Below are 13671 nucleotides of genomic sequence, written 5' to 3'. Positions count from 1 at the left end.
TTGTCGTTGAAGTTCTTACAGGCGCCGCTAGGTGGCGTAGCAAAATGTTTCTATAAGATATCTTGTTTCCACTAGATGGCAAAAGATGTCTTACTGGCTGTGAATTATTTCGTTATTTGTATCTTAAAAAACCTGTCAGGCTAATACATATTTAATACATATAAAAAAATTATATCAAATGCATTTTTTGTAAATTAAGGAAAATAATATTTAACTATCATGTATTTGAATGGATTAGCCTTTTTAGAAGTGTGAATTAAATAAAAAAATTGTTTGTTTGACTTTGACGATTATTAGATGAAACAATTTGATTGTGACTAAATAAGGAGTCATCTACGAAGTAGTAGAGAAATGAAAGGAAGGAACCGAACGATCACGTCATCACGGCTGACGCTTGCCCTCATAAGGCGTGAAGCGATTTGCTCATTTGTTTACCTAGTTTATGGATTAAATATTAATTTTATTAATATAATCACTAACGTCAATGTACCGGCTTTAGATATAACTAGGTTAGGTACTCTTTATTAGTTACGATTTAGAACCCAAGAGTTACAAATACGTAATTTTTATATAAGCAATAATAATAATAATAATAATATTTATAATTTAATTTAGATACGGCAACTATACAAAAACTATAAATTATTACATTCAGACTCGAATATCGAGGCGAAGAATGCATTACTAAAAACCGAAAAAAATTGGCGCATTCCATCGTCCGCATAGCAAACTATCATCTCAATTAATTTTCTTATCCCAAAGAGGGCGTTCACACGTAACAAGAACTTAACCGATGGAACAAGGAAGGCAAAACCACATGTAGCTTACGATGTTACGTACAGACCGATGCACAGCCTCCGCGGTGGTGGTGGTAGCATCGGAATGCCATAACTCAGAAGTACCACCTTAACGGTACGAGTGAAAGAGAGGCGTGTATGGATTAGAAAGAAACGGAACGACGACGTGGTTGAACGACCGATCAAATAAGTTTTGTACGGGCTATCGTATACGACGTAGGTTTATTTCTTCTAACCGTGTCGAGGGCTCTGCGCTACAACCCGATCTACAAAATGGCGCGTGCAGCGCTACTTTGATTGGCGCGGAGATATACGGCGGTTATTTTTGAATTTTTACCGAAAGCTATCGCTATTACGTTTTGAAAACATGATATAATTGCGCTTCAAAATTCGACAAGATGCGATATATTTTTTGTTAAAATATAAAATGTGAGATGAAGAATAAAAGTAGTCACAACTTATTCTATTTTAAAAATCGGAACAAACCTGTTTTATTTTTAATATATCGGAATTGAACAACAAATAAAATATCTTATGATGTAATTAAAATTAAGCTTACGTTGGGCGAAAACATAAACAGCCGTTTTAATTATTATTAGTTGTACTTAACTAAACGTTGAACTAAACTTTGTACTGTTTATGTACTTATAAACATTACATAGTATGTAAATAAAAACAGATTTTTATAACGTAACAAATCTAAGAAACTCAATTTAATTTCCCTATTGTAATATCTTTTAAGAACTGTATTCAAAACGCTATTTTCTTTCGAACCTATAATTTCATCGTGTCGCTAACTGTATGTTCCGCGTCCACTTATCGAAGACCTCTTAGTATTTTGTAACTAAAGTAAATCTTTCTTTAATTTGACTTAAAGTGGGCCAACTTAAAATGGCTACTATGACCACACAAAGTCATGTCGTGACGTGTAATCTGACACAGACTAAAATAAAACTAATTTTCTAGAATTTTATCGACATCCGTGTCCACATAGCTATTGTAAGTGCATTAGTTTGTGAAGTTTAAAAGAGTAAACGGACAGACGAAGAGATAGATGAAAATAAGCAATCAATAATATTGCGCCAAATAACTAACCCAGAAAACTTCATACCATATTTTTTTATGTATTTTTTTTTAAATATAAATACCTAACGTCCTAACATAACGAACACAAAAAAAGAGATTCAATTTGGTGCCGATATAAAGTTATACACACATGTGCGTATTTACGCGATTCGATTTACCTTTATAGATTACTAGCTGGCCCCGCAAACGTTGTTTTGCCATTGTGTTATTAGCCCCCTTAACCCCCCCCCCCCCCTTATAACTTGGGGTATGAAAAATAAATGTTGACCGATTCTCAGACCTACCCGATATACACACAAAATTTCATAAAAATCGGTCCAGCCGTTTCGGAGGAGGTTTTTAACTAACATTGTGACACGAGATTTTTATATATAAGAAGACTAGCTGACCTGGCGAACTTCGTCTCGCCTTTTTTTTCTTAAATATAATAATTACATGTATCAAAATAAAATATAACGTTCGGAATCCTCATCTACCACTGAAAACGGAGGATACTCCAACCAGACGAATGTTGTGTCTGGTGGACTACCGCCCCGACGGTTGTTGGTATATTTCAAGTTGGATTAAACTGCACACGGTCTGCGAATTTGATTAAAATCGGTTAAGTAATTTAGGAGTCCATGGCGGAAAAACAACGTAACGCTTAATTTATATATTAAGAAGATAGATTTAGATTTTTATTTAGACGGATGCGAGTAAAGCCGTACGTCGCAGTAGTGTTAGTGTAAAATGTTTTGTAGCCGCATTTGTTCTAATAGTTTTCAATAAACACGTTATTTTGTAATAAAATTTATCTCTTCTTTTATAAAAAAATACTAGTTTATTATCGCGATGACACTTCGACTAAAGTATGTATTTGATATTGCTTATGTATTTTAAAATCTTCATAAATATTAATTCTCACACGTATAGTCATAGTTATGAATCGAGTTTTTATAAAGCCATTCTTTTTTCTAAGTACTTATAAAATAAGTTACATAATAATAAAAATATACACATTTAATTGTTTCATTACATAAGAAAATATACTCAACAAAAAACGACATAGGTATGTTCTTTCTATAAATAATTAAAAATAAATAACTATTTATAAAAACCTGTATACAATTTATAACAGTACATATTCTTACATATATTCAAATCAATACATATAATAAAAATGTAACGGGTCGCTGTCTGTACATTTAAGATATATGAGAAAAAATACTATCGAGACCTTTATCAACACAAATAATGGCCCTCAAAACAATGGTTGTTAGAATTGTTGTCTGTTTGTCTCTTTGTCTGTGCCTTTGTGCACGCCAATCTCAGAAACGGCTTATCCGATTTACTAACATATTGTGGTAAGCTTCACTTAACATTTAGTGTTTGTTTTATGTCGATCGGTTCATAAATAAAAAAGTTATGCCAATTTAAAAAATCACGTTGAACATGTAAAGTCACTATTCCACGCGGACGACGTCGCGAGCACAGCTAGTGAACAATAAATGTATAAAATTATAATGCCAACTTCGATCAGTCTTGTATATTACTCAGAACAATAAATAAATTCCCGCGTTTTCCTATAAAATCTCATTGCAACAGCATGACTTAAAAATTACATTATAATGTATGTAATATCCTCGTTATTGCAAGCGGTATTTTATTTTTTGCATAACAATATCACAATGTTATTGACGGGTTACTTTATTTTATGATTTATTTATTTATTTCTGAAATATGAAACAAGTTTACTTATTTTTGGTTTTGAAAATAAACTTTAAAACGATATGTCTAATACCAGAATCAAATAAAAACTGCTTTAAAAGAAAGATTGGAATTTAATCTGCCACGCTATTACACAACGAATTGGCGGATACAAAACCAAATACATACTGGCCACCAATAAAACAATTAGGTTATCTCTGGTCTGCGGATTTAATCGTGAGACAATATTTGCTCTATTTACAATGGGCCTCATTACAAAATCTTTATTAACTAGTTCGTAGACAGATGACTCTTACCACGAACACTTAGTTATCTTATGCTGCACCTAGCGGTTTCACTTGTGTTTCCGATTCCGTCGAAATGTCGGAATAAAAACTCATATACTTTTTTCACTTTTTCATAGTCATATACTTTGCAGGAAATATAGAAAATGTATTTATATATTTATAAACACCAGTACTTACACGATGAAGATGTTTAAGCCCTATATGTAAAAAAAATCAAAACAACATTATGATGTTCGAGTAACAAGTTACCAGTAAGTCACAAGTATGAAGTAAAGGCTTAATAATACACATATGGGATGAGAAAGGGAAAGGTAAAAGGGACGAAGGCGACCTTCACGCGTTCCGAGGCCGACACAACCAGATGTATACAATATCGAAAACGAATAAAAAATAAAAAAAGACGATCTGCTCCAGAATCGTGTTCGGCCCTCACCAATTTGTAGCCGACAGCGGTACAAGTAAAAAACACGACGCTTTACTTTATAACTTTTTTATTTTGTTTCAATTTATGATAGAATTGTTGATACGTGTGTTAGGTACAAATTTTGTGTAAACTTTAAGTAAAACGAATATATACGAATAACTTAATCTTCTGAGTTTGTGGTCGGTTTGTGTCGCTTATTTTCGCTTTTCGGTTACTATACAGCATTTTTGACGCGAACTTGTGGAGGCCTATGCCATGCAGTAGACAGCGATAGGCTGAAGTGTGTGAGTGAGTGAATACTTCTAGCAAAACAAGTTAATAAAATCAAAAGGAAACATAGAAAAGCGAAAATATTGATTGTTCTATAAACAAAGGTTGCAATACCTTAGACATGGCCGGGACTACCTACCAGCCGGTTCTACCCCTTTCCCCTACATAGTTTTTTTCACACGTTCTGTAAAAGTATCAAGTGTGAATTTTTATACAGCTTATAAAACTCTTTTGAACATTAAAAAGATCTAAAGGCCTTAGAGCCAGTTCTTTTTATGGAATTATAAACCGTATATCATTAGAATTAGGAGCGAGGAATGTTAAACTACATTTTATCACGTGATCTCATCAGAAGGTAGTAATTTTCAAGTTGTTACTATCGATGAACCCGAAAACATATCATCAAACCTCATCGGCTCTGTATTACCTTGTTTAATTACAACATACGTGTAGTTAGTGGATGAAACTATCAATTTTGTAAGATATTTAACGATAGGCGTAATACAGTCAAAACAAAAAGTGAAAAACATTTTTTTGGAACTAAATCTTAAGAACTAGAACAGGATTATTTAAAGAAAAAAAAAAAAAAAAAAAAAAAACTTTCCGGCCACGGCTATGCCAGCATTATTATACGACTTTTTTGTACGTTTCATTCGTTATAATATAGCCTATGTTACTTTGAATTATTATTTCTTGTTGTGTGTGTTCTATTACATATAAATTTATAACGAATTGTACAAATAGATCTTTATTAAATGCATGTGACAAATATCAATAAAATTCCCATAAATAATTATCGATGAAATTATTGTTTGATGATAATAACAAATATAAAATAATAAAAACAAAGAATCACAGCTTTGAAACGATAGAAAAACGAGTTCAAACTACTCTCATAACACTCCGCAGAATGAGAAAAATAGATCGGCATGTTTTTTCTGAAGTGCATAAAAGGCAACGTGCGATGTTGGCGCCAGCGATACACGAACCTGTCTTACAAAACGCATTATTGAACATTAACTTAAATGCGCTTTTAACTATTTATATTAATAGTTAAAACCTTATTTTATAGTAACTAGTGGCCGCACAGAGGTCGAAATCGACCATAGTAAAGAATATTAACTAATAATAATAATAATAATCTTTATTTCGGGACTAGCCCGTATAGTGTTAGTAACAATGTTGCTTATAATCTAATGTTAGTACAATTACATTTAAATAATTAAATAATTACATTTTAATAAATTTTGAATTAACAATAACTATAATATTGTTTTTTTTAATAATAATAATAATTTTAAATTAAAGAAAACCAAAATGTTATGAAAATAAAGAACCTGTCTATCCGTCCATTTTTTTTTACACGATAAGTTATAACCAACATATCATATATTAAAACCTTCGAAACACGCTGGATCTTATGGTATAAGTAATATATAGGAATAACCCTAGCGGTTGAGTAGTTTTCGCAGTGTAACCGAAGAAAAAACCGACTCTCCATGTATTTGTATAGATTTGTTATGTTTACTTTGTTACTTTATGCATTTTCTAGAAGACAAAGGTGACATGTTCATGAAAATATATTGACAGTTTTAATATATAAAATAATAATTAATTGATTAGTAATGTAAAAAATTAAAATAGCAGACACAATGGCTAGTACGGATAATTTTATATAATTATAAATAATTTACAAACACAATTGAAAATATAATAAATCATGACTTGCATTATTCAATACTGAAATGCTTCGAGTCACACGGCTGAGGGCCTGTTTAGGTTTTATTGAAAGTTGTTTAAATGTTGAACAGTTGAAATTCAACTCGTTAACTGTTAAATTTATAATAGAGCTTCAACAATACTTGTAAAAAGTTATACATCTAACTTATTTCGATCCGTTTTTACCAATATTTGAACAGAAATTATAAAATATGAAATATGAAAAAATATTTTTTGTAATAAGAACTCTTTGTTAACTATCCTTCTTGCATCATTTTTTTTAAACAAGCGTTCTATTTTCTTATCACTTACTGCTATTTATCTAAGTGGAACAGCATATTATTTGAAAAATAATCTTAATATTAATTATTTATTACACCTTAGTATCAACAATTCAGTATAGGACAGCAATAGAACAGAAACTTCTACTATTACACAGGGCAATGGCAGCATCACGGCGAGCGGAGAGATCGCGTGCTCTCAGGAATTCCACTCGTACATAAAAACAAAGATACTGCCTTGTGTTTTAGTACGGGATTCCTAATTGAGGGTATAATGAACTAGCCCCGACGCTGCCTCATGAGTCGCCGTTTACAAGCACTTTTGTTGCTTTTGAGAAACGGCGGAATAATATATAATTCGTGTGCAATTGTAACTATCATTGCAATTTTTTTTGCATTTTATTTGTTATTATTTATATTAATACATCATTGCGTATTTTTAAAACTAAACATGTAATTATATTTATATGTATATATTTATTTTGTATATAAAACAGATCTACAGACATCGCGTAAACGGATGGTTGCATATCATTTTAACCAATTCCAAAAAAACGTTTTTTAAATTCGACTGTACTTTTATTTTCTTTTTTTATTTATTTATTTATTTAGTTGCACCAACAAGATAAACACCAATACATCACAAAAAAGTAGCATTAATATAGAATGTTGATTGTTAAGTGTCACCTCAATTACAGGTGCAAACCACAATGCGAATAAGACAATTTTTACTTCAATTGAGCATAACAAGTAAATACTAAGTAACTGAGTCAAATTACAATTATTAGAACATATATAATAAAACAATTAGAAAATATTGATTAATACTTAATTATTTTAACTAAATGAGAATAAAAATATAAAGAGACGGTATAAGCTAGATTGAATTAAAAATTAAAAATTATTTAAATGTGGATTTTTGACAATAGAAGTAGATAAACGCAAAACTATAAGGTCATCATATACATACATCAAGAATTCCAATTACAAACTATCGCTTACAATTCATAATATTTTAAGCCTATAAATTTTCTAAATGAATTCAGACTATTAGAGAATATATCAATTTCATGGCTTGAGTGGTTGACGGACACAGTGGTATTATGAATAGCATTGTATGCTTTCGTGACTCTGTTTAAAGGAGAAAAAAGCCCCAGATTGGATCTAGCACGTTTTTGAGCAAAAGGCCTGTATTTGTTGACTCTCGGTAGACGCTTAGGTGTATTTATATCTAACAAAGATAGAAGCTGAGGAGCATCCATCTTAGCATTGACCAGCTTGTATAGAAATATTGCATCGAGAAACCTTCTACGACTAGAAAGGGAATTCAGGTGGAAGTGATCGTTATCTCATAAATTTTTACTGGATGGACCGATTTCGATGATTCTTTTTGGTGCTTGTCATGTGGTCCAATTTCGAAATCTGACGAGTAATTTTTGAGTTAAATATTTTTTTATTAATTTTTGAGTCCAGCAAATGTGCATGAACATATTTTTTCGTCTACCTACGTTGTATTACTGGTCGATGTAATTGAAGTCGGTTTTATTTTTGGTTTCCGAACAAACACAATATTATGTCATGGTCTTAACTGATTTAGTCATTAAAATTTAAACTGTTTTGCGCTGTGAGATTAATCTGTCCCTATACATTTGTAATAGTTTTTCTAATTTGGGCGGAAACTACTCCATTGGAATCATTATAGGTTAGTACAATTTTTTTTAAGTTATCAATCATTATTGTTGGTCGGTTTTAAAGTATAGTTATGTAGTTCGTGTCGAGTCGAAGAGTATCAAAATAAATAGCCCCCATGCCAGCCCTGGGGTTCGATCTCGAGATAGCGAGCTCACGACGCGGATCCACGACTGCGGTATCGGTTATCTGACTGTCTTTTTGTTTCTGGAGCGGCTACATGCTCAGCTCAATGTGAACGTACATTGTTCGAAACATAGTAATAATATGTATCAAAAAAGTTTATTGCTTCAGATATCCGTGTGTTTGTATGATTTTTTTTTTTTCAATATTTTGATGTATTCGACTATAGTTGGAAAGGCTTTATTTGTAATTTATTGTATTTAGGTAAGTGTGGTCTGACTTTACGTTGAGGATTACTAATAAATAAAGTATATTTTTTAATAGTTACATAGAAGCAGTTACATACAATAGAACATGTTATATTTAATTATTTTTACTAATATCATAACGCCGTTGTCTGTACTACTGAGTCGTTTTGAATAATTACTCTATTAATTATTATTAATTTTGTTTGTGTCACCCGAGGGCGGTTATAGGCTATATACGAATGCGTTTTTCCTTAAATTAACGCGAGTTAAACTTCGCTGCACAACTAGTATTATAATATTTACTTTTTATTATTTATATATATGTGCCGTGTGGTGTCGGCCGAGTAGAATAGTACCACCCCTTTCTTCCCGTAGGGGATGTAAAAGGCGACCGAGGGATAAACCTGGCTCAAAATAATCAGGGTCCTGGAGAAGTAAAACTTCATCTGAAACCCGGAATGTGGTCTCCGTCAACATTCGTGGCATAGCTCTAAAATGCGAAAGACTCCTGCAGCCGAACTGGCTCCACACGTATCGACTCGTCGTTTCTGTGGGCCTAGCCAGTGAGGTCGAGAGGGTGGCGCAGAGCTTAGACAACTCTGCGTTTTCCTGAAGAGTGTCCTAGGCAACACAGTGTCTTTCTGACACTGTCTAAGTCGTCTGCAATAGACGGATTAAGGCCAATGATGATGATAATGACTTTTTATATATAACCGATAGAATAAGACCAGTCATAGTCATAACTTTATTATAAGTATAGTTTATATCAATCATCGTCTATTTATACAGACGTCACTTACATCGTTATGTATGTTTATAAAATGTCTATAAAACCATGTTTTCCGCGTAGCCGATGTTTTTATCTGAGTATAAATATTCAGGTATCACTTAGCCTATGCAAATACCGTAAACGATAAGATCGAGTCTACTCAAAGCACTAATATTTTTTACTATACAATAATATTATTTTATAAATATCAAATCATATGTTAAAATTTCTTGTAGTTAAATATGATCGCTTTTCATTTTGATTACATTTATAATTGTTTAATATTAACAAAGATATAAATGATGCTATATAATACTGTTTTCAAGCAGTTTTGTGTTCTTGTTGGTGAGTAAGGTGACCAGAGCTCCTGAGGGGAGTTGGGGATAGGATCGGTAGGTAGGGTAGGCTCTTCTGATGTGTGGTCTATAAGCTACGGTAATCGCTTATTAGTATTAGATGAGCCGTACCTACGCTTGTTTGCCGACCTAGTTATACGTAACAATAAAATAAAATGAATACATTTTTGTCCTTCGATTACTTATGTCATAAACATACCTATTATGTATTAATATTGATGTCAATTCTTTATTTAATCTTAGGTACTTCTTACAACGTTTTACATAAAACAAAATTATTTTATCGGATTTAGACTTTGAGAGGCTTTTTAGTAGTTGCTAATAAGGTATTTCTAACACATCTATACAAATAAATAAAATTGGAGTGTCTGTTTATAGTATTAAAATAACCTCTTTTTACTAAATTCTTATGGGTAAACGTTTACACGGTAGGTATACCGGGATAACATTTTTCTACATTTTTTATATCTGTCAGTCTGTCTGTCTGTCTGTTTGTTCCGGCTAATCTCTGAAATGGCTGGATCGATTTTGACGTGACTTTCACTGGCAGATAGTTGATGTAATAAAGCAGTAACTTAGGCTACTTTCATTTTAGGTTTTTTTTTTTATTTTATGACTGCGAACTGAACAATAAATTTCTTGTTGAATTACATGCGGACAAAGTCACGGGCACAGCTAGTTAATAATAAACTACAACGTATATCTCACTGATTTAAAAAAAAATAGAGAAGATGAGAGTACCTACAGCTCGATGGTGAAGCTGAAAATTAAAATAATAATAATAATTAATTTATAATAATAATTAATAATTTTTTATCTGTTCGATATCGTTACATACATAATTTTATTAGGTAAGCAACTTACTTCTCAAAGTGGAATTTAAACTTTATCAATTCTCGTAAGCAGACGGTTAGGTTTTATTTATATGTCGTATTTCATGTGTGTCTTCAGATAAATATTGTATCATATATCGATCCACATTAGATAATCATCCATCTCTTATCGACGGTAAACACTGCTCCCGTCTCAACAACAGATAGCAACCGAATACTAAAAACATTTTAATGATAAAGAAGTAAGTGAATTTATTTTATTTTAAATTTTTTAGCTGTACCCTTCGCGCTTTCGCTTCAGCCTGTAATATCCCACTACTGGGCAAAAGCCTCTTTCCCCATGTAGGAGAAGGATCAGAGCTTAATCCATCACGCTGCTCCAATGCGGGTTGGCGGATATATTCCCTACTATGAGTAACGACGGCTTAACCTTCGCGCTTTGCTACGCTTTTTTTTTAAATTTTTTTTTTAGTCCTATCAACTCAGAAACCTTGTGGGCTCATGTACAACACTTTGCCGAAGATCATGACATGATCAAATGCATAGTTTACGATTTTATAAAGGACGTTAAGACAAACATTCATTTTTATATATATAGATGTCTTAAAAATATCGGAATGCAGTCCTGTCGGTTTTGTCTAATTCTGAATAATTTATTGAATAACTTCGTAGACTATAATTTTTTTTATTCTAAATGTTATTTCTTTATTCGCAAAATTATTTTTGAGGATATTATTTTAATAGAATTATTTTAATAATAGAATAGAATTGTCATTCAGAAAATTCGTATTGAATTATATAGAAATTTAAGTATACCATAACAATCATGCGTGACATTTAAATTTTAAAATGAAGTACTTTTATTAGCGTGTTTGATACTATTAATGTAAATTAAAAAAAAAAAAAACAAAGCATTTTATCCACAAAATGTAATTACAGACTTGGCTTCGGCCTTACTTTACCAGTCATCGAATCAGAAGAAAAATAAAGTTACTTCAGACTTGGCTCCGGCCTTTTGATATATCAGAACGAAACTTACAAATTCAAACTACGCTGTATGGATTATAGTCCTTTGCCTTTCCCTATTAGGGATAAATTTTAAAACAACAACCACAAAATGTAATGTTAATCTAAATGTCACATAGTTTATCATTAGTGAAAAGTGATCATTTAATTTATTGAATGTTTTTAAAACCATAGATTAAAAACTGACTCACTCGAACGAGTGTGTTTTAGACCACACGACTGTAGTACTTACGAAACGTAACTCTCTCTTTATCTTCACTAACTCACATGTCCTTCTCAACTTCCGTTCGCCTCAGCCGATCATACTTTTCGTAACGCTCTCGTCACGCATTCACCAGCCTACTCCCCAAGTCAACCGTGCGTAAATAAGTTTTAATAAAATTAAACATGATTAAAAATAAAAAATAGAACCATCCCATCAAAAGTTGAGTAGGTACATACTGAAAAACGATTTCGTGATACACTAGGAGTCCATAAGTGAGACATAAGTTTTATATTAAATACTAAATTTCAAGTAGACTCAGAGCAGACTAAAACAGACACATGAATACTTAATGAGACCTAAAAAATGGAAAATACCAAATGCAACTTGAAGTTTGACGTACAATATATCATGCACTTAATGTTAGGAACAAAAAGAAATGGGCTTAAAATTAGCTTTTTTATATCGTTGGCCTTATCGTTAAATTATGCAAAAGAAAAAAAATGACGGTATCTTGCATAATAATTGGTCGAAAAAACATTATTTTGCACCAATAACTAAATCACAGTATTAAAACATTATGCATCGTGGAACTGCAAGGTATTTTAGTGCATTGGCGGCGCAAGCTCAAGTACCAGGAGCTCATAAACGGGCAGGAGTGTTACGTAAAACATTCCTCGTCTCGAAGTCCATTACACATAAATTCACATAGACTTGTAGCCACGCACACTTCGATAGAATTCTGTGAGATTTTTATTCAGAAAAATCCTTGACATATGAACACTGTGATAGCGCGCGTAGGTACTACGTCCGATTGTAATGGAAATTTATTCGCTGTATACATACAAAGTTTATATGGTGTGACATTTGGTTTCAATAATTGAAAACCGTAAAACGCAAAATAGTTCTATCACTTTCTCTCCTTCTCTATCTGTTCACAGACTTAGTTGTCATGTAATTCGGTTCTATCGTTCTACTATTCACATACTCTAAGCTATATCAATAACACTTCGGTAATTTCATAATATTACAGTTACAATCCGAGTATATATTGCAAAATATGTATACACGCTTAGGTGTATTAAATCGACGCCATATCGTTCTTTTTGAATTTCGTTACTTCTGTTTTGATTCTTAATCATTAAACATTTACAAACGAATCTGTAATTTTTTGACTTATTTTTATAAATTAACTAGCTGACCCCGCAAATGTTGTTTTGCCATGCCCTTATAACTTCGGGGTATGGAAAATAAATGTTGTTCGATTCTCAGACGTACCCAATCTGCATACAAAATTTCATGAGAATCGGTCAAGCCGTTTCGGAGGAGTTTAACTACAAACACCGCGACACGAGAATTTTATATTTCAGATGTAACAATAGATTAAAAAGTAGATGAATTATTTAATATTTTCATACTTTATATTGACAAAAAATAATTTAAAAAATTTTTTAAGTTTTTTTTTAAAGTGTAACTTGTTTAGGGCGCATGAGGGTAATTTTTACGGATGAAACGGCAACGTTTTTGTCGATGGCACTGGAACGGATATCTAAAGCTTTAGATTTGTATAAATATAAACGAGACTTGCAAATATTGTGGCAGTTGAAATTACACCTTTTCCAGAATGGAATCATCATAAAGGGCAAAAGATGTTAAATCACTTGCTAAGGTTCTCAAAATCTTACTATTATAGATATCTTAGAGAGAGCGTGTGTCCATTGGATAATAACCTAAAGAACGTGTTTATATACATGCATATGTTATATTTACCACCATACATGTAGCGGTTATTCGACATTCTTTCCACTTCAATGGTCATAGTGAAACCAAAGCTACAAACTGGATCCCGACTCT

The sequence above is a fragment of the Melitaea cinxia genome, chromosome Z (genome assembly GCF_905220565.1).
Source record: "Melitaea cinxia chromosome Z, ilMelCinx1.1, whole genome shotgun sequence".
NCBI classification, from domain to species: Eukaryota; Metazoa; Arthropoda; class Insecta; order Lepidoptera; family Nymphalidae; genus Melitaea; species Melitaea cinxia.
Note: the sequence above shows the minus strand (reverse complement) of the source record.